The 21,926-nt window shown below is 44.0% G+C and overlaps 1 pseudogene; it reads left to right on the top strand.

Moving 5' to 3' along the window:
* The window catches only part of LOC138834329 (heterogeneous nuclear ribonucleoprotein A3-like), a 55,386-nt pseudogene extending 33,688 nt beyond the window's left edge, over positions 1-21,698 (top strand).
* Positions 21,699-21,926: the final 228 nt, after the last annotated feature.

The raw sequence follows: 21,926 nt of genomic DNA, 5'->3' as shown, positions 1-21,926 counted from the left end.
GATCTTTGCATCTGTGTTCATCAAGGAGATTGGCCTGTAATTCTCCTTTTTGGTTGGGTCTTTGCCTGGTTTGGGGATGAGTGTGATATTGGCTTCGTAGAATGAGTTTGGTATAGCTCCTTCCTTCTCTGTTTCTCTGAAGAGCTTGAGGAGTATGGGTATTAGTTCTTGTTTGAAGGTCTTATAGAATTCTGCTGTGAATCCATCTGGTCCTGGGCTTTTTTTTGTTGGAAGACTTTTGATAGCTTCCTGTATCTCATTATAGGATATTGGCTTATTTAATTGGTTAACTTCTTCTTTGCTCAGTTTGGGCAACTTGTATTTCTCTAAAAATGCATCCATTTCTGCCCGATTTTCTTCCTTTAGAGAGTATAGCTTTTGAAAGTAGTCTGTTAGAATTGTTTGGATATCTTGGGTACGTGTGGTGATGTTTCCCGTGGCATCCCTAATCCTATTAATATGGGTTTCCTCTCTTCTTTTTTTAATTAATCTAGCCAATGGGCCATCAATTTTGTTTATTTTCTCAAAGAACCAGCTTTTTGTTTGGTTTATTTTGGTTATGGTTTTCTGATTTTCTAATTGGTTAATCTCTGCTTTTAATTTGGTTATCTGGCTTCTTCTAGTAGCTTTAGGTCCCATTTTTTCCTGTTTTTCTAGCTGTTTTAATTGCAACATGAGATTATTTACTTGGTCTGTCTCCATTCTCTTGATGTGGGCACTGAGGGCAATAAATTTGCCCCTCAGGACTGCTTTTGCTGTGTCCCACAAGTTTCTTTGTGAGGTGTTTTCATTTTCATTGAGTTGTAGGAAATGCTTTATTTCTTCTCTGATCTCTTCTGTTATCCAGGCATTGTTAAGGAGTGTGCTGTTCAATTTCCATGTATTGGAGAAATTTCTGCGGTATGCTTTGTTATTGAGAGCTAGCTTGATTCCACTGTGGTCAGATAGGATACAGGGGATTATGTCGATCCCTTTGTATTTGCTTAAGTTCCTTGCATGAACTATGATATGGTCTATTTTGGAGAAAGTTCTGTGAGCTGCTGAGAAGAATGTGTACTGTGTTGTTTTAGGGTGAAATACTCGGTAGATGTCAGTTAATTCCGCTTGCAGTATGGCCTCTCTTAATTCGGTAGCTTCTTTGCCAATCCTCTGGTTGGTAGACCTGTCCTTTGGTGAGAGTGGTGTGTTAAAGTCTCCTAGTATTATCGTATTGGGATCTATTTTATTCTGTAAGTTTGAGAGCATTTGTTTGACATATCTGGGTGCACCAATATTTGGGGCATATAAGTTGATGATGGTTATATCCTCCTCTTGGATTGTTCCCTTTATTAATATGTAGTGTCCGTCCTTGTCTTTCTGTACTGATTTTAATGAAAAGTTTATTTTGTCAGATATCAGGATAGCTACACCTGCTTTCTTACTGGGGGCGTTTGATTGGTAGATCCTTTTCCACCCCTTCACTCTGAGTTTGTTTGTATGTTTGGCTGAGAGGTGGGTCTCTTGAAGGCAACAGATGGATGGGTCTTGTTTTCTTATCCAGTCCTCAGTTCGTTTTCTTTTAATTGGCGAATTCAGCCCATTTATATTAAGAGAAAGTATAGAGAGATGCATTGTTGTCCCTGCCATTCCGTTTTCCTAAGTTTTTCTTTTTTCCTTTCCTCCTGTGCTTGCTCAGTTAGACTTTGAGTAACGCCTGTTTGGGGCAGGCCCCAGTTCCTGGCTGCTTTCTTCAGGTTGTGTCCCCCCTCTTAGAATTCTTTGTAATGCTGGCTTAATGTTTATGTATTCATTTAGTTTTTCTTTGCTATTAAAAGTTTTCAGTTCTCCGTCAAATGTGAATGCTAGCTTTGCCGGGTAGATCAGTCTGGGTTGGCAGTTATTGGCTCTCAGGGCTCGTATGGTGCTTTCCCAGGCTTTTCTTGCATTCATTGTTTGTGTGGAGAGATCTGCAGTAATTCTTATTTTTTTCCCATTGTAGTATAGCTCCTTCTTCATTTTTGCTGCATGCAGGATTGTTTCCTTATTATTCAGATCTATCATTTTTACTATAATGTGTCTAGAAGTGTTTCTCCTGGGGTCTTGCTTGTTGGGTGTTCGATAAGCTTTTGTGATGTAGTTAAGATGGTCGTTTTTGAGGTGGGGAAAATTTTCATTGATTATATTGTTAAATAGGTGGTGCATTCCCTTGCTCTGGAATTCCTCACCTTCGTCCACTCCAATTATGCGAAGGTTAAATTTTTTAGCATTATCTGCTTGCTCTTGAATATCCCTTTGGTTTAATTTGAGTAATTTTTCCATATCTGTCACTTTTTGGTCCAGTTGGTGTATTCTGTCTTCTGTATCTGACACTCGACCTTCCATTTCATTCACTCTGTTGACAGTGGCTTCTATTGTGGTTTGCATGGAGGAAATGGATCCCTTTATGGATTCAATGTTGGTTCTCAGAGTACTGATCTCACCTCTCAATGAGGTATGCATTACCTCTAATTTGGCGTTTATCTCACTTCTTACTGAGGTTTGTGCAGCTTCTATTTTTGCATGCATCTCTTGTTTGATACCCTGTATCTCTTTGGATAGTTCATCCTTGTGCTCTTTCAATTTCTGATCAATTTCTCGCTTTATTTCTTGAGTCATTGCCTCCAGCAACCCTTGGAAGTAGCCTTTGTCTTCCATTCCTGCTTTGCTCCCACTGGGGCTCTCCCCTGTGTGGCTGCTGGCTTTTGAGGTGAGCTTGCTGTCCTGGGTGGTAGTAAACCTTGTGATTTTTCTCTGTGATTTTCGCATGGAGGTTCAGGAGACTGCTCTTCAATTTTGTTTTGGTGTGTCTGTCTTTGCTTGGTTGCTGATTCTGTATTGGTAGAGAGTCAGTGCCTGATCTGGGTTCTGTTGGGAGCCTATTTCCAGCTGCTATTCTGACTTACTTAGGATTCTCAGCTCTCTGCTGTAGATTGCTGGCAGTTCCCGCCTTTGGAAGGGTTGAGCAGCCTAGACTGCTTGTGTTTGCTCCTACGGGTGCTCTTGTGAAGAACAGATGCTCTGGATGCACTCTCCCAAATGCTGGAGTCTGCTATGGGCTCCTGATGTGTTTTTGTTTGTTTTGGGCTGGTTGTGGGCTTGAACTCTAGGTTTGGGTGCTGTCCCTCAGCTTTTCAGCTCAAGGCTGGCACCCTACCGTTTGAGCCACAGCACCACTTCTGACCCTTTTTGCTTTTGTGATGCTGAGGAATCAGATCCAGGGCCTCATACATCCAAGACTATCACTCTATTGCTGAGCCGCCTTAACAGTCTGAGCTCCTGCTTACTATCAGGTGCTGGCAGCCTGTGTTGCCCAATTCCCAGTCTAGGGTATATGGGTGGAGTTTTGGTGGGGTTTGGGCTTCTCTTGTCCTGGGCCTCCAGGTCTTTTGTTGTCACAGGCGTGCTTCCCCGGGGAGTGTTGTTTCCTGGCTTTCTCCCCTCTGTTGAGGCGTATGCTCAGCTTTTTACTTCAATTGGGAGGAGTTGGTTGTGTTGTTCAGGCGCCGGATCCCAGCCTGGAGCGCGCTTGTTAGGCCTGTGCTGTGTATACCACCTAGGTTATGCAGCCTGGAGCGCACTTGTTAGGCCTGTGCTGATGTGTATACCACCTAGGTTATACAGCCTGGGGGACACAGTTCAAATTTCTTCTACTGTTGGTAGTCTTGACCCAGGGGCGCTGTTCCTGGCTTGGGCATTTAAGCTCCCTTCCAGGGGTGCTCTTGCTCTAGCCTGGCCAGCTGAGTGTGCTCCATGGGCTGGTGGAGCTCTCAAACAGTTCCCAGTTTTAGTGGGTCCTGTGGTCCGGGTGTTGGGGTAGGGAGTCTAGGTCAGGGTCTGGGGATTCCCTCCAGCTCTGGTCTCCCTTGAGGGATACACTTCCCCTGTGGGGTACTCACCCTGGAGCTGGTTGTTTCTGTGTGGTGTAGGTCGTCAGTTGTTGTTGCAATCCGGGCTGGGTTGGGCGGTGGTGGCTCTGTGTGATTCTTTTCTGTCTCTGCCTCTGTCGAAGCTGTCGGGTCAAGAGTGTCCCCGCTCAGACAGCTTCTTCGCGGTACCTCTGGGGCCCTAGTGGCCCCGCCGGGTCGTTGCGATCGTGATTGGGCGGGCGGGTGGGTGGTCTGCAGACAGTTCCCTTTGCGCGCTGCTGGCGGTTTTGGCGGGATGGAACCTCTCTGCTCGGGTGGAGAGTGCCGGGTCGTTGCGATCGCGATCGGGCGGGCGCGCTGCTGGTGCCGAGCGGCTTTGGCGGGATGGAGCCTCTCTGCTCAGGTGGAGAGTGAGGGGTGGGGGTGGGATCCTCGTGGAGACTCCCGGCTGGTAGGCTTCTCTGTTCCTGGCGATCCGCTGTTCTGTAAACCAGTACCTGGTGATCTGAAAGCGGCCCCCTGTGTCTCTGCTGTGTCTCTTGGGGCTCCCGCAGCCCCCGCCGGGCCGGCTGGCCGGCGGCTTGGCGCACTGCCGCGCGGCCAGTAAAGGTTGGGGGAGGGGTCTTCGCTTTTCTTCTGAAATTCTTCTTTTCCTCTGTTTCTTTTTTGTTATTCTCCGCCTCTGGTTTTTCTCTGAGTGTTCGTCTTTTTGTTGTTGTCGGTCTCTTGGGGAGATTAAGCGTTGGAGCTCGAACTCTCTTTTTGGTTGGAGAGAGCTGTGGCGTTTCCCTACTGCCCCGTCGCCATCTTGGTCCCCCCCCCTCCCAATCTTTGTTTTAAAAGTTAAAAATTTGAGAGGATGACTCTGGGAATGTGGCTCAGTGGTAGAGAGCTTGCCTAGCATGCTTGAAGCCCTGAGTTCAACTCCTCAGTACCACATACACAGAAAAAGCCAGAAGTGGCGCTGTGGTTCAAGTGGTAGAGCGCTAGCCTTGAGCAAAAGAAGCTCAGGGACAGCACCCAGGCCCTGAGTTCAAGCCCCAGGACTGGCTAAACAGATAAATAATCTTAGAGCATCTACCTACTATGGGTGCTACCTCCCAGAACTGCAGGAAAAAAATGAAAATGTGTTTCTGAGCAACAAGCACCAACAATAAAACAAAAAGGCAAATGACTCCAGGAAGCTGTGCCATTTTTACCTCCTGTCTTAGGTGTGGAACCCAGGAAAGTCATCAGCCCCGATGGGAGACCTTTGCCGGCTGGTGAAGGCTGGTGAAGGCAGACATCTGACTGGACCCGCACAGAGCATGTGTGTCCTGGCTAGGATCTGCCTTTCCGTCTGTGTAGCCATGCTTGTCCAGCTTAGTGCCTCCCACCCCAGCCTGGTAGGCACCACACTCCCTGCTTTTTCAGTCATTGGGCATTGTTTGTGTCATGGTATTTTGTGTGTGTGTGTGTGTGTGTGTGTGTGTGTGTGTGTGTGTGTGTGTGGGGGGAAGATTAGGCAATTTTGAATACTTTTTTTAAACAGCCTTTGGAGCCACTATTCCTAATTTAAACATTTGCAGAAAAGTCATTCTAGTTTCACACATTTATTGTGTAATTAACATTTTTCCAGTTGATGATTTTGAGTTATAGTCAACACTGAGGGAAGGAGCTGTTTGGTTTCCACAGCATTGTAGCCGGTGACATAGCTGAGTCTGGTCACTGCATACAAAGGAGCAGAACAGACCTGCTAGCCTTTGGGGGCTGCGCAGATAAAGGTTTGCCCACGTAGCTGCTTTCAGGCCCCTCGGCAGTGCAGTTGCTCTGGCTGATTTATACATTCCTGCTAAATTGGCATGCCACAATCCTTTGGGGTTAAATTAACGTGTACCAAGTTAGAAAGCATCAGCTGCCAGTCTGGGTGCCTTCTGGAGGCTAGTGTGCCTTTACTCCCATGTCCTGAGCCGGCACTCTAGGCAGTCTCTGTGGCCAGCAGCTGCCAGAGTCCCTCAGGGGCCCGCTGCCCTGCCTTTGTGCATGAGGGGTTCTGGTCCCACACGGGGCTTTCATCTAGATGTACATTGTAGTCGGTCCTGGGCAAATCAGGAAGATTTGCAACTCCAAAAGCAAATACAACCAACATGACTTTATTCCTTAGCCTCTCCTTCCCCCCTCCCTCCCTCCTCTAAATAAACTCAAAGGAATTATTGTGACTAAATGGCAGCAATATAAATCTGTATATTGATTCTTGGAAGTTGAAGAAAAGAAACAAATTGGTAAAAGGTTAAAGAAAACTTACACAGGGAATAGGTACGCATTACAAAAGGAAAGTGTCTGGAGTGTTATTTAAGAAAAGCTACAGTCGAGTGACTGGCTATATTAAGGAAATTTCATGTTCCGTATGTCATTAGACTGTCCTTGGTCTGGAATCTGGCTGTAAGGCGGGCAGGATTTTTTAAAGTGAGCGGTTGTTCATCCTTAGCGGGCATGTTTTCTAACCGCTGTCTTCTTCCCCTTCCCCCAGAGGTAGTCTGGGTGCCCCTTGCTCAGTCGTGTGTGTGTGTGTGTGTGTGTGTGTGTGTGTGTGTGTGTGTGTGTGTGTGTGTGTGTGTGTGTGTGTGTGTGTGTGTGTGTGTGTGTGTGTGTGTGTGTGTACATGTGCACACGTTAAGCAGGCTTTTCCCTAATGAGCTGTGGCACCAGCTGCAAGAGAGGCAAATCCTGTTACTCTCCGCAGCTCCTCTGAAGCCACAGAGCTGTGGTAGGAATGGAGTCTCCTTTTACCCCTTTCTGCTGTTTTCTTTCCCCGTCCTCTGCTGTCCCTGAGCATCTTGGCAAAGTTCAGATTTCTGTGCTCACAGTTCAATGCGCACAGTGAAAGAATACAAAAGGCCCAAGGAGAGAAAGTGAGAAGAGGAAATAAAAAAAGCTTGGGGTGGATGTCTTTAGGAGGAGGGTCCCTTGTGCCTTAGTCTAAGACTTAAGCTCTGGGTTGAAACCTTAAGTAGTAAAGCTTTGAATAACCTGGATCGCTGGACTCTCTTTGGAGACAGTTTTATCCGTACTTAAAGCAGTGGGTTATGTATGAAGAGAATTCAAATTCCTTATATCAAAAAACAGGATACTGGTATCTCCTCAGTCTTTGCTCTCTTTCCATAGAGGAAGATGAGATAAATATAATATTACTTTGTGCAGCATTTGTTTTGTGTATCACGGGTGGTATTTACCTCCCTTCTTTGTCCATACCACCCCTTGGAGACCACATACTTCGTGTGAGTAACACACAGCATCTTGCTGTGAAAAGTATTTTTTAATTATGGTAACAATTTTAAAACATTTATATCATTGCTACAATTAAAAGTTAACCCATTAGTCGGGTGCTGGTGGCTCACACCTGTAACACTAACTACTCAGGAGGCTGAGATTTGCGGATCACAGTTCAAAGCCAGCCCGGGCAGAAAAATCCCTATAATTTTTTTTTTTGCCAGTCCTGGAGCTTGAACTCAGGGCCTGGGTGCTGTCCCTGAGGGCCTGGGTACTGTCCCTGAGCTTCTTTTGTTCAAGACTGGTGCTATACCACTTGAGCCACACCTCTGCTGCTGGATCTTTCTGTGTATGTGGTACTGAGGAATCAAACACAGGACTTCGTGCATGCTAGGCGAGCACTCTACCACTAAGCCACATTCACAGCCCCCTATGAGATTCTTATCGCTAGTGAACCACTCAAAAACCAGAAAGTGGAGCTGTTGCTTAAAGTGGTAGAGCAAAAGCCAAAAGAAAAAAGAAAAATCATGAAAATGACTTTTTTCCTGTTAACAAGATTTCATTGTACAGTAATTAATTACCATTAGCCACCAGTGTGTTTCTGTAGTATTATTTTCATTGTTATATTCAGTAGTGTATTTTTATGGTTGTGAAACAAACACATCTCCAGAGCTTTTCATCTTGCACAACTCAAACTACTCTTTAAACAGAGATGGGGAAAGTCTGGCCTGAGGCCCATTGAAGGCCTAGGAAGTCAGTTGGTAAATGAGGGGACAGACAGACAGGAATGTATCTGCTCTGATTGTACTGATAACTTTGTATGGCCCATAATGATGTTATAAAAGGCCATATGACCTTTGGCAGGAAAATATTTCTACACCTTTGCAAAAGTTTCTTTCTCTTTTTTTTGTTGGTCATGGGACTTGAACTCTGGGCATGGGCACTGTCCCTCAGCTCCAGGTGAGCGCTCTACCACTTGAGCCACAGTGCCACTTCCTGTTTTTCTAGTGGTTAAACTGGCGAAAAAAATCTCATGGGCTTTCCTGCCCAGGCGGGCTTTGAACCCTGATCCTCAGATCTCAACCTCCTGAATAGCTAGGATTACAGGTGTGAGCCACCTAGGCCCAGTTTGGTTCTAGTTTTTAATGATAACTTAAAAAAATTGTTGTTACAAGGGTGACCGGTCACAATTACATAAGTCAGATAATGAGTACAGTACATCTCTTTTTGGACAATGTCACTCCTAATGATTTAACCATCTTCTTAACTCAGGTCTGGCATTTGTGCATCCATGCCTGCATGCCTCTCCCCCATCCTAGTATATTTCCAGGTGGCGTTCTGTTATATTAAACATAGTATTGTAGAATTACGTTTTAAAAGGCAGTCTTGTATTTGAACCTGTTTGTCTACAGACTGTACTGAGTTATTTACCATATTCTAGGACCTATGATGTGGGGGTAAATGGGAAGCAAGGAAAGGGGCTGGAATATTGTTTGAAAGACAGCATGGGCCTGTTCATTTCTCCTAATCCAACAGTCCGGACTCTGTATCCTTCTATTGTACTTATCCTATAAGAAAGCAAACTTTTCTCCCAGAGAGAAGCCTGAGAAGCCTCTTGTCTCACTTAGTAGTTGACTGAAGATCATTTATGATTTTGTTCCCCCTTCATATTGATTTAGGGAGCCTGGGGGCGAGCTCAGTGGTTGAAGCCTTCTCTACAGGTGCCAGGCCCAGGAGCTGTCCTCAGCCAAAAAAGTTAATGCACATCTTACATTCTACTCCAAATCATGATTATTTTTTAAAAATAAAGTCACCATTAAATGTTTTCCAAGTCTGGTCTCTAAGAGATCACGCATATCCTATGTTAGACTTCTGGCAGTCCTCTCTTGAGCAATGCCCTCCTGGTTCTTGCCTTATGTTCTCAAGTGTGGCTGTTAAAACAACTTAATTTGGTATGTCCTCTGTGTGTGTGTATGTAGACGCACATGCACGAGTGCACGTTTGCCTAGGATTTGAACTCAGAGTCTGGGCATTGTCATTGAGATTTTTTTGCTCAAGGCTAGTGTAGTGCTCTGCCACTTGAGCCATAGCTCCAGTCCTGGCTTTTTGGTGGTTAATTGGAGTCTCATGGACTCCTGTCTGGGGCTGGCTTTGAAGTTCAGTCCTCAGATCTCGGCCTCCTAGGTAGTTAGAATTACTTGGCAGAGCCAGTAATATATTTAGTAATAATATAAACTCTAGGAGACATTACATAGTTCAGTCTAAGCACCTCTAATGAAAAATGAGCATTTTTGGGCTGGGACTTTACATCAGTGGAATAGTACTTGGCGTGTGCAAAGGCCTGGGTCCCATCTCTACTATTCTTCAGAGTTGGAAGCCACACTTAAGAGCAAGCAAGTTGCACTTTTGATGTACTCTGGGAGAGGAGGGACTCATAGGCAGGTGTGTTGCAGGGTACATAGCTACTGTAGTTCAGGCATCGAAATTGGAGGATTGGCAAAGTGAAATTCACCTGGGAAGACCGTAGAGAAAAGTCTTTGTGCCTGGTGCTGGTGGCTCACACCTTTAATCCTAATTACTCAGCAGGCTGAGATCTGAGGATTGTGGTTCAAAGCCAGCCTAGGCAGGAGAGTAGTCCGTGACACTCTTAGCTCCAGTAAACCACTCAGAAAACTGGACGTGGCACTGCGGCTCAAGTGGTAGAACGTTCACCTTGAGCTGAAGAGCTGAGGGACAGCACCCAGGCCCAGAGTTTAAGCCCCACGACCGACCAAAAAAAAAAAAAAGTCTTTGTGTGATGTACAGTTGGCCCAGAAAAGGGATTTCCAGGCCCTAGACTGTACACATGAGTGTTTGCAAACGTAAGCAAAACAAAGGCATCTCACTAAGGCATTACTCTCCAGATGATGTAAGAGCCGTCTTATTCTAGCAATCTCCTCTAGACATGCAGGAGTAGCATCATTAAAGTAAAAGTTGCCAAATTTCTTCCTCCCAGTTCTGTTTAGTTCAAAATACAGTGCTGCAGTTGGTTTATTTTTGAAACCGTTATATAACAAAGAGTACTTGTAATTGATTATAAAGAATTTAATGCTCCTGTATTTTGTTTTGCCACTAAATTAGAAAACTATACAATATGCAAACTAGTTGATTATACAGCTAGCATGGCTTTGCAAAAAAGAAATACGCACCTGTATCACAGCCATGGGGCTGGGATGAGATCTGGAGGATTGCCGTTAGTAAGTAGTCAGCCGGGAACCGTTTCCAAGCTCCGTCTCCAAAATAGACAACAAAAAAGCAGGCTGAGCTGGGCGCCCATGGCTCACACTTGTAACCCTAGCTGCAAAAGGGGCTGAGAGCTGAGGATTGTGCTGCCAAGCCAGCCTGTGCAGGGGAGACCCTAAGACTCAACTCCAGAAAATTACTCAGAAAAAGCTGGAGGTGGTGCTGAGTTTAAGTGACAGAGCGCTAGCTTTGAGCAGATTAAGCTCAGGACAGCTCTCAGTCCCTGAGTTCAAGCCCTAGGATCAACACACACACACACACATGCACACACGCATGCACGCACACACACACACACACACACACACACACACACACACACACACACTGGGCCTCAAGTGTTAGAATACAGGTCTAGCAGGTGCAAGACCTGAGTTCAGTCCCTGCCCCCCATTACTGTCTTCCCCAACCTCCTCCCTCCCACACACAAACACTGGGGCTCAAGTGTTAGAATACAGGTCTAGCAGGTGCAAGACCCTGAGTTCAGTTCCTGCCCCCCATTACTGTCTTCCTCAACCCTCCCCAAGAACTGTGGGTATGTCTTCCAGAGTGTAGACAAAAGGAATGGGAGGGATGGTAGGGGCAGTAAGAGAAACTCCAGGAAAAACCTGAAAGCTCTCTTTGCTCCTCTTGCAGCAGTAACTGGGGGAAGAGGGAAAATGGCAGCAAGACCTTTGCTTCATTGACCAGCCATTTTCTGTTGTTTGGGCTCTGTGTTTTTGGTGGTAGTGTAGATTTTAAGAAGTCTCAGTATTTAATCTCTCTCTTTCCTCTTCTCTCTCAGGAGTTAGAGGCAGCTCTTCACAGAGATGATGTGGAGTTTATTAGCGATCTGATTGCCTGCTTGCTTCAGGGCTGACATCAGCAAAGGGATATCAAGTGAGTAACTACTAACTGTGCTCTTAGCACATATTTATCGCACAGGGATAGCTAGCCAATCATAGCATCTACCCCTAGTCCATATAAGACAGTATACCCTAATGCATAATATGCAAATGAGCTCCCAGGCTCTGTGTCTGCGCTTTCTTTTTTTTTTTTGGCGGGGGTGGGGGGGGTGGGGGGGGGAGGTCCGGTCATGGGGCCTGAACTCTGGGCCTGGGCGCTGTCCCTCAGCTCTTCAGCTCAAGGCTAGCGCTCTACCACTTGAGCCACAGCGCCATTTCCGGCTTTTTTCTTTTTGCTTATGTGGTGCTAAGGAATTGAACCCAGGGCCTCATGCATGCAAAGCAAGCGCTCTACCACTGAGCCACCTTCCCAGCCCCTGCTCATTCTTTACTGTGATGGTTGAGTTTGCTTTTCACAAATCTGTTACCATTTACTCGTAGCTACACCAGCTGCCACTCAAGTGTAGAATTTTTGTCTCTTGTTTGTGCCTATTTCTGATTTTTGTTTGAAATATTGGTGAAATACCGCCTAACAAAACGATAGAGTTTTCTATATTTCTTGCACTTGTGTCTTCTGTTGTCCACATAACCTGGTAGCAGTAGCATAATTTACTTGGTGCCTCTGGGCTCTCTGATGCCGTTATAACTGGCAAATAAATAGCTCTCTAGTGTCTGTGAAGGCACTAGCAAGTAAATTTGATCAATGTTGACAAAACTGTTTTGTGCTGAGATCTGTTTTCTTGGTGGTGGTTGTCTTTGGAGCCTGGGATGGGCTGTGTTGTACAGGCTAGTCTAGAACTCCTGGGTTCAAGGGGTTCTCCTTGAAGTTCTCACCCTTCTGGATAGCTGGACTACAAGTATGTGCCACTGTACCTCACCTTTCCCTTATTTTTGGAAAAGAGCCCTGACATTTGTTAGCCTTCCCTTTTGTAGAGCCCCTGCCTAGCATGCATGAGGCCCTGGGTCTGTTTATTTCCTCTTGCTGCACAAATAAACACTCCCCAAAGTAGAGATGCTGGATTCTGAGGAGGGTCTCATGGTTCTCTGGGCCCTTGTGGACTCTCCGAAGCTCCTTGGCTTTGCTGGGGTGCACGGCCGTGCCAGGCCCATGTCCCCCTGAGAACCAGGAGCAGACTCGCCCCGGCCGATAGACACGACAGGTGAAAAGGTCGAGCAATCAGCACAAGTTGCAAAAGCATTATCAGAGATGTATTTTTATAAGTACAAAAGAAGGAAAACTGAGGGTACATGTAAATGGACAAAATGTACAAAGCAGTTGACAGGCTGCCTCACACAACTCAGGAGCGCTGTTCTGTCTCCTGGGCAGGGAGAGTGTCGGTGTTCACATTGATGGGTGATTGGGGTTATCTGCACTGTGTGGGTCCAGCACTTGCACTTGTAGAGCAGGGGTCTGAGGTTACATGCTTTCAGAGTCGTAGGAGCCAACAGCTCTGGAGCACGCCCAAGTTCTGCTAGTAGTAGAATATTGCCTATCTTCTGTTCCCCAAGGTTGATGATAAGCACCTGGGTTCTTCTGTTCACTCTTGCTGGGGTTTCTTTTTCCATTTTCTTCTCTAGTATACACAGGGGTGTTTTTGTTGTTTTTGTTTTGTCAGTCCTGGGGCTTGAACTCAGGGCCTGGAAACTGTTGCTGAGCTTATTTTGCTCAAGACTAGCACTCTATCACTGAGCCATGATGCCACTTCTAGCTTTTACTGTGTGTGTGGTACTGAGGAATTGAACCCAGGGCTTTATTCATGCTAGGCAAGCACTGTACCACTGAACCACATTCCCAACCCCACTTTCTTTGTTTTGTTTTGCTTTGCTTTCAAAAACAAAATCTAATACTGAAAGTTTGTCCTTTAAACATTATCTCTTTGGAAATTACAGTGCTCCTGCTAAATGTGTTTATTTGAACTTGTGACATCATGCAGTAAAATCACATATCTTCAGCATACAGGCCACTTCTGTGTGTGCGCATGACTGGGTCTGTGTACTGGTTTGGGGGTTTGAACTAAGGCCTGGGTACTGTCCTTTGGCTTTTTTTGCTCAAAGCTGCCTATCATTTGAACCACAGCTCCACGTCTGGCTTTCTGGTGGTTAATTGGAGATAGGAGTCTCATAGACTTTTTCTGCCAGGGATGGCTTTGAACTAGGAGCCTCATGTCTCAGCCTCCTGAGTAGCTAGGATTACAGATGTGAGCCACTGGCACCTGGCAGGCCAATGGATTTGAACAAATGAATGTGCCATGTAGTCATCATTCTGCTCAGAAACATAGAACATTTCCATCTTCCCAGAAAGTTGTCTTTGTAGTTGCTCTCCCATGTAAACTGGTCTGGCTGTCAGCGGCCTCAGTTTTACTAAGATACCTTGTGGTAGTGTTGTAGAATTTATGCTAATGGGACAACACACTGTCAAGTCCAGCTTCTTTCATTCAGTGCAATGTCTGCAGAATTCTTTGGGATTGCTGTTTGTATTAATTTGTTCATTTTGGCCAAGTGAAGGATTAAATTGTATCTAGTGAAAAATAAATTGCAAGCTGTTTATCCTTTCCATGTGTTGCTTTCCATGTGTTTCCATGTGTGTTGCTTTTGAGGTTGTTACGATAAAGCTACTGTGAGTATTTGCATGCAAATGTTGCTGTAAATGTGTTTTCATTTATTTTGAGAATTTCTGAATCTTATGGTAATGGTATGTTTAACGGCAAGAAACTGCCAAACTCTTTTTCCAAAGTGGTTGTGACATTTTATATTTCTACTAGTGAAATAGGAGAAGTCTAGTTGCTTGCTCTATATCTTTACCAACATTTGCTCTTTTAATTTCACCTATTTAAGGTAGTAACTCACTGTCATTTTAATTTGTATTTTCCCGATGACCAGGAATGTTGGACATCGTTCTTGTTCATTTGTACATCTCTTCTTGGTGAAACATTTACTCACATCTTTTGATTACTTATGTTCCGTTAGGGGTATTTACTAGTTTGTAGATGGAACTGTTTAGATTTTTTATGCAGTCTGGATGTAAGTCCCTTGTTAGACATACAATGTCAAAGTGTAAATATTTGCTCCTAGTGTGTATTTTCCATTTATGTTTTTAAAGAACAAGAGTTTTTATTTAGCTGGGCACTGATGGCTCACACCTGTAATCCAAGCTACTCAGGAGGTTGAGATCTGAAGGTTGTGGTTCAAAGCCAGCTCTGGCAGGAAAGTCCTAAGACTCATCTCTCCAGTTAACTACCAGAAAACCAAAAGAGGCTTTGTGGCTCCAAGTGATAGAGAGCTAGCTTTGAGTGCTAGCCTTGAGTGAAAGACCCCAGGGACAGTGCCCAGTCTCTTGAGTTAAAGCCCCATGACCTCCCTCCCTCCAAAAAAAGTTTCATTTAGTTCAAGTCAATGTAATATATTTTTTCCTATATATTTCACATTTTTTTCTGTGTGCGAAATCAGTGATACTACAAAAGGATCATTTTCACATGCTTTCTTTTAGCGATTTTTCCAGATTTAGCTTCTTATAAGTTGTCTTCTCGCTGCATTTAGGGCTAGCATTTTCTGCCGAGATAAGAAGTCCCAGGATTTTTTTCCTTTGGCTGTCTTGATTTGGAGCCCTACTGTTCCAGATCTTAGCCTTCCTCAGAATTGGGATGACAGGCGTGGAATGCCCAATTCTGTGTTTGTTGGTTGGCTGGCCTCAAACCATGGTCTTCCCAGGTCATCTCAGCCGTGTGATGTAGCTTGGGGCAGCACCTGTGTGATGTCTTGTTGTTAGGTGTTTATAGAACTTCTCTAGGTATTCTTGTCAAATCACCCCATTTATTATTGCAAAATTCCAATTTCAGTATTTTTTGAGTTGGTCCTAAGATTAGCTCACAGCTGGTGCTGTATGCCTTGAGCCATACCTCCATCTAGGATTTTTTTTGCTGTTTTTGTTTTGTTTTGTTTTAGATAAGAATCTCAGGTTGTCTGTTGGGCTGGCTTTGAACCATGATCCTCAGATTTCATCCACAGGCTTAGCTACATTGTAAAGTCCTGTCCAAAACAAAACAAAAGATCTGTTAGCTATTTTGGCCTAGGTTCTGTGATCTTAAAGAAGAAACACTTTCAAGCTGGGTACCTGTAACTCAGGAGTCTGAGATCTGCAGATCAAGCCAGCCTAGGCAAGAACCTATGAAACTCTATATTTCCAATTAACAAGTAAAAGTACCAGAAGTGGAACTGTGGATCAAGTGGTAGAGCCCTAGCTTTGAGCAAAAAAGCTCAAGGACAGCACCCCCAGGTCCTGAGTTCAAGCCTCAGGATTCACATCTACCCACACAAATAAAGGATAGACACTGTCAGTCAGTGGCTGTGGCTCCAGTACTGGGGATGGTGCACTGCTGCGCTCTACCGCAGGCCTCAGATTATCTTATACAACCTCTTCACTTGCTGATTTACAAGAACTCCTGCTAAATATTGTCTCATCAATCATGTGCATGCATTAGTTAAGCCTCACCAATGCTTGAAGCGTGTGGAAGGAGGCGATTCTACTTTTCACTTAGTCTGCATTGTGTATGGTTCTTTGCCTTAGTAAGGAGACTGGATACCTTTTCATGTCCCTGACATGTGCTTCTAAGAGGTCAATAGCTGCCTGTTTTCTATGATATCCCAAACACATTGCAGCTGTTAAATCAGTTGCTTTGCCTAGTCATGAATTCTGCCAGTTCCAGCCAGCTGACCCTTAAAAGTGGCCAGTACCCCAGCCCTCTGCCTCTGTCTGTGGGCTGGCCAATAGAAGGGAAGTGTCGTCTGTCTGAAGCTGGCTGAAGAGCTCTTTGCTGACTTCTATCAAGTGGCTAACCTTGGGTGTTAGAAAGCAGTTGACTCATCCTTGTTTTCATTCTCTTTCTACTGCTCTGTCTTGGTTTCTTTGCTATAAGAAACAGGTAACTTCAAGTAGGTCTTCGTCTCTTTATTCATGCAATACTAACTTACAACCAGTGGTCTTTCCTAATATTTTGAATAGGAAAGTAAAGAGAAAATGGATCTTTAAGAGTATTTGGAGGCTGGGAATGTGGCTCAGTTGTAGAGTGCTTGCCTAGCATGCATTTGAATTCCTGAGTACCACATACACAGAAAAGACCAGAAATGGCACTGTGGCTCAAGTGGTAGAGCACTAGCCTTGAGCAGAAGAATTCAGGGACCATGCCCAGGCCCTGAGTTCAATCCCCAGGCCTGGCATGTACACATGTACGCATGCACGCATGCATGCATAAATAAATAAATAGGATGAGCAAAAGATTAGACAGTTGTCTCCACTTCGTAGTTTGCTGTTGACTTGCGTGTGCTGCTGCCTGTGTTTTAAGAGTTCTCTGTGGGGAGCTCTTAGGACACGTTTATCTTCTTTGGAACTTCATGTAGTTGGTCTAATACATAAAGCAGCCAAGACCGTCAGATCCTCCTTGTTGCCATTGATAAGTTTGTCAGCTCTCAAGCCACAGCTTTGTGTACATTCATGTATTTTTGTCTGGGCCTTATGGATAGGCCTCAGACATTCCACAGCTACCTGGAAGACATTATCAACTACTGCTGGGAGCTTGAGGAGGGGAAACCCAACCCCCTGAGAGAAGCCAGTTTCCAAGACCTGCCTCTTCGTACCCGTGTGGAGATTCTGCACCGCCTCTGTGATTACCGGCTAGATGCAGATGATGTCTTCGATCTACTCAAGGTGCTTCCCTGAAAGCCCTTTCTCTAGCACAGTAAAAACCCAGTAGTTGAGAATGGAGCTTTGAAATCAGAGCCTAGACACTGTCCCTAAGCTTTTTTGCTAAAGGCTAGTGCTCTACCACTTGAGCCACAGTGCTGCTTCTATCTTTTAGTGGTTAGTTAGACGTAAGAGCTCTTGGATCTTTTGGGGGGGGGGTGGTAGGAATTTGAACTAGGGCCTGGACATTGTCCCTGAGCCTTTTTTGTTTTGTTTTTGTTTTGCTCAAGGTTAATGCTTTACTACTTGAGCCACAGTTCCACTTCTGGCTTTTTGGTCATGAATTGGAGATAAAAAGGCTCATGGCCTTTCCTGCCTGGGCAGGCTTTGAGTCATGATCCTCAGACCTCAGCCTCCTGAGTAGCTGGGATGACAGACATGAGCCACGGATGCCCGGCTGGCAGGTGTCCGGATCATACAGGATTAGACCTGGTGATGACTTCTAGTCCTTTCTTGGTCATGTCATTTAGAAGTAGTCTTCATTCAGGACTCCAGCCTAGGTCAGGCCCTGGGGTAAATTGGGAGTCTCAGCTGGAGCAGAATGTTGCTGTGGGTTCTGACTGAGCTGCCATAGTGGATTACATGGGACAGAGCCTTAGAACATCTTATCCTACCCACTACCTTTTGTGTACATATAAAGTAAATCTAAGCCAGGTAGTCAGACCATTCATTGGAATTCTCCGTTTTTGGAGGGGTGGGAGCCGTGGTTGGGGTAGGGAACATTTCAAGTATTTCTATATCTTGTTCTTCGAAGAAGGTACCCCCATCCCATTCTGTGTTTTATCTGCCCAGATGGAAAAATGATATCCTGTACTTGGCATTTTGAAACAGGTGATAAGTTCGTGTATTGAAGTTTTCTTCCATTTATTTAGTTCATTGTTTTCCCCAACCCTCCTTCCTTTTCTGCCAAGGGTCTGGATGCAGACAGTCTCCGTGTAGAAGCTCTAGGGGAAGACAATTCAGGGGCACTCTACTGGTATTTCTACGGAACATGAATGTATAAAGAGGATCCAGTACAAGGGAGGTCTAATGGGGAACTCTCCTTGAGCAGGTAAAGTCTTCAGTGTCAAGGCTGTAATAGCTACATGTAAAAATGTCTTTAAAGTTACATGCCTCAGTGCTGGGTTGTGGCTTAAGCCATAGAGCACCACTTTGCAAACCTTACGCCCTAGGCTCAAACCCTGGTACCACACATACATAAAAGAAGAAAGCTCATACAAACAAAGAAAGCTAGAACTTTATTTTCTAATGAGGGGAATTAACTGTATCAGCATTCTTGAAGGGAGAGTAATTTCATATACAAATAAAAAGGAGCAGGGCACCAGTTGCTCACACCTGCTATATTTCCAGACATGTTTAAAATATGTCCCAATCAATCTCACCCCTTATATCAATTTCCTTTCCCCCTTCTCCCCTTCCTACCATCCCAAAACAATTTCAACATGCTTCCTTGTTCAATTTTCATAGCTGCAAGCCATCTCTTTCAATCAAATTTATACCCTTCCAAAATATGTTTCAAAATTATGCACCCTTGGCCTCTTCCTCTCGGTCCCATATTGAACTCGAGTTGGAAGAGGCCAGTCCGGTCTCAAAATGGAGGTAAAACCGCCGCCCGGGTCGCCCCCAGCCTGACTCTGGCTGTCGCTCCTGTCACTGGGGGGAGGAGGGCCATGATCCAAAGGAACCAGAGCAGCTGCGGAAGTTGTTTATTAGTGGTCTGAGCTTCAAAACTACAGATGATAGTTTAAGAGAACATTCTGAGAAATGGGGCACACTCACAGATTGTGTGGTAATGAGAGATCCTCAGACAAAACGTTCCAGGGGCTTCGGTTTTGTGACTTACTCTTGTGTTGAAGAGGTGGATGCAGCCATGTGTGCTAGACCCCACAAGGTTGATGGGCGTGTTGTGGAACCAAAGAGAGAGGTTTCTAGAGAGGATTCTGTGAAGCCAGGAGCCCATCTAACAGTGAAGAAAATTTTTGTTGGTGGTATTAAAGAAGATACAGAAGAATATAATTTGAGAGACTACTTTGAAAAATATGGCAAGATTGAAACCATAGAAGTTATGGAAGACCGGCAGAGTGGAAAAAAGAGAGGATTTGCCTTTGTAACTTTTGATGATCATGATACAGTTGATAAAATTGTTGTTCAGAAATACCACACTATTAATGGGCATAATTGTGAAGTGAAAAAGGCCCTTTCTAAACAAGAGATGCAGTCTTCTGGATCACAAAGAGGTCGTAGAGGTGGATCTGGCAACATTATGGGTCGTGGAGGAAACTTTGGAGGTGGTGGAGATAATTTTGGATGTGATGGAAACTTTGGTGGAAGAGGAGGCTATGATGGTGGAGGTGGTGGCAGCAGAGGTAGCTATGGAGGAGGTGATGGTGGATACAATGGATTTGGAGGTGATGGTGGCAACTATGGTGGCCGTCCTGGTTATAGTAGTAGAGGAGGCTATGGTGGTGGTGGACCAGGTTATGGAAACCAAGGTGGAGGATATGGGGGTGGTGGAGGAGGATATGATGGTTACAATGAAGGAGGAAATTTTGGTGGTGGTAACTATAATGATTTTGGAAATTACAGTGGACAACAGCAATCAAATTATGGACCCATGAAAGGGGACAGTTTTGGTGGAAGAAGCTCTGGCAGTCCATATGGTGGTGGTTATGGATCTGGTGGTGGAAGTGGTGGATATGGTAGTAGAAGGTTTTAAAACAACAGAAAAAAAGGCTACAGTTCTTAGCAGGAGAGAGAGAGCGAGGAGTTGTCAGGAAAGCTGCAGTTTACTTTGAGACAGTCGTCCCAAATGCCTTAGAGGAACTGTAAAAATCTGCCACAGAAGGAACGATGATCCATAGTCAGAAAAGTTACTGCAGCTTAAACAGGAAACCCTTCTTGTTCAGGACTGTCATAGCCACAGTTTGCAAAAAGTGCAGCTATTGATTAATGCAACGTCGTGTCAATTAGATGTATATTCCTGAGGTCTTTTATCTGTTGTAGCTTTGTCTTTGTCTTTTCATTACATCAGCTATATTGCCCTGTGAATTGTGGTAGTGGTACCAGGAATAAAAAATTAAGGAATTTTTAATTTTTCAATATTTGTGTAGTTCAGTTTTTCTACATTTTAGTACAGAAACTTTAACAAAATGCAGTTTTGAAGGTGTTTCCTTGTGAGTTAACAAGTAAAGATCATTGTTAATTACTATTTTGTATGAATTTTGCTAAAGTTAACTGTAAAGAAACACCTACTGACTTGCAGTTTAAGGGGAATCTGTTCTCATTTCCAAACCATGATAAGAATGGGCGCTGACATGTGGAGAGAATAGATACTTGCATGTATGCATTGTGTGTTTTAGATACATAGGATTGGGTATTTAAATTAGCATATTTGTGAATTTAATAGCATTAAGATTACCTTCAAATGAAAAAAAACCCTCAAAATCCCTATTTGTGCATTTTCCTTCAATGTAATCATGGTTTTAGTGTGTTTTAAGATTTGCAGAATCATAGCTGTGTTTAGAACATCTCCATTCTACATTTACCTTGATCACATTGAGAATGACTGCTACCATAGTTTTGGAGTGTAAAGCATGTCTGCTGCCCTCTATTTAAATTTGTAAAGGGTAGGGGATGTTTTCCCCATCCCTTTAGAAACCATTCTTAATTTTTGATTCAGGACCACTAAGTGTGCAATGTCTGAGCATATTAGTGGATACCTGATTTTATTCTGTTTTTCCTTTGAGACCCCTGAGGCCTATAAATTTTATTACTTTTCTTTCCTTGGTTTAATTTCTCCATGCAAGTTTTCAGAGGAAGAGAATAAAAAGACACTTTATTGTCATATCCTTAAAAAAAAATTATGCACCCTCTACTATACCTTTGTCTCTGAGTCTCTTTTGTAATTTGGTTCAGCAGTATAGTAATGTGTATGCTATTTATTTATGAAAAGCAGTTTGTGATTTATTTATTTATTTATTTATTTATTTATTTATTTATTTATTTATTTATTTATTTATTTATGAAAAGCAGTTTGAGATCTCTGATCAGAATTAAAAAGAAAAGAGGGATAGTGCTTGCCTAGCCGGGCACTGGTAGCTACTCAGGAGGCTGAGATCTGAGGATCACCAATCAAAGCAAGCCCGGACAAGAAAGGCCATGAAACTCTTATCTCCAATAAAACCACCAGAAAACCAGAAGTGGTACAATGGCTCAAATGATACAGTGCTAGCCTTGAGCTGAAGAGTTCAGGGACAGCACCCAGACCTAGAGTTCAAGCCCCACAACTGACAAATAGATAGATAGATAGATACATACATACATACATAGATAGATACATAGATAGATACATAGATAGATACATAGATAGATGGTGCTTGCCAAGCAACTGAGTTTTATTCCCAGCACAACAAAAAAACAAAGCAAACAAAAAGCAAAGCACTTATGTGTGCATATTTTTAAAAGATAAGAACCTATAGCCTTTTTGGTCTAACAGTATGAAAATATAGAATTTTAGAAATTTAGGATATTTTGTTCTTGCCAATATATATAGTTTTCATATAACTAAAAAGGTGATATTTTGTTTTCTGAACAAATGTCCTCCAATTGCATTCACTTTCCTGTAAATGACATGATTTCCTGTAAAGTATACATACATACAGTGCCAATACCATGTTTTTGTTACCATGATTCTTTTTTTTTTTTTTTTTTTTTTTTGGGTCAGTCATGGGGGGGCCTGGGCGCTGTCCCTGCGCTCTTCAGCTCAAGGCAAGCGCTCTACTGCTTAAGCCACAGTGCCACTTCCGTTTTCGAGTGGTTTTATTGGAGATACGAGTCTCATGGACTTTCCTGCCCAGGCTGGCTTTGAACCATGATACTCAGATCTCAGCCTTC

This window comes from Dipodomys merriami, unplaced genomic scaffold, assembly GCF_024711535.1.
Source record: "Dipodomys merriami isolate MVZ:Mamm:240054 unplaced genomic scaffold, mDipMer1.0.p SCAF_2117, whole genome shotgun sequence".
NCBI classification, from domain to species: Eukaryota; Metazoa; Chordata; class Mammalia; order Rodentia; family Heteromyidae; genus Dipodomys; species Dipodomys merriami.
Note: the sequence above shows the minus strand (reverse complement) of the source record. Positions and strands in the feature narration are given on the sequence as shown.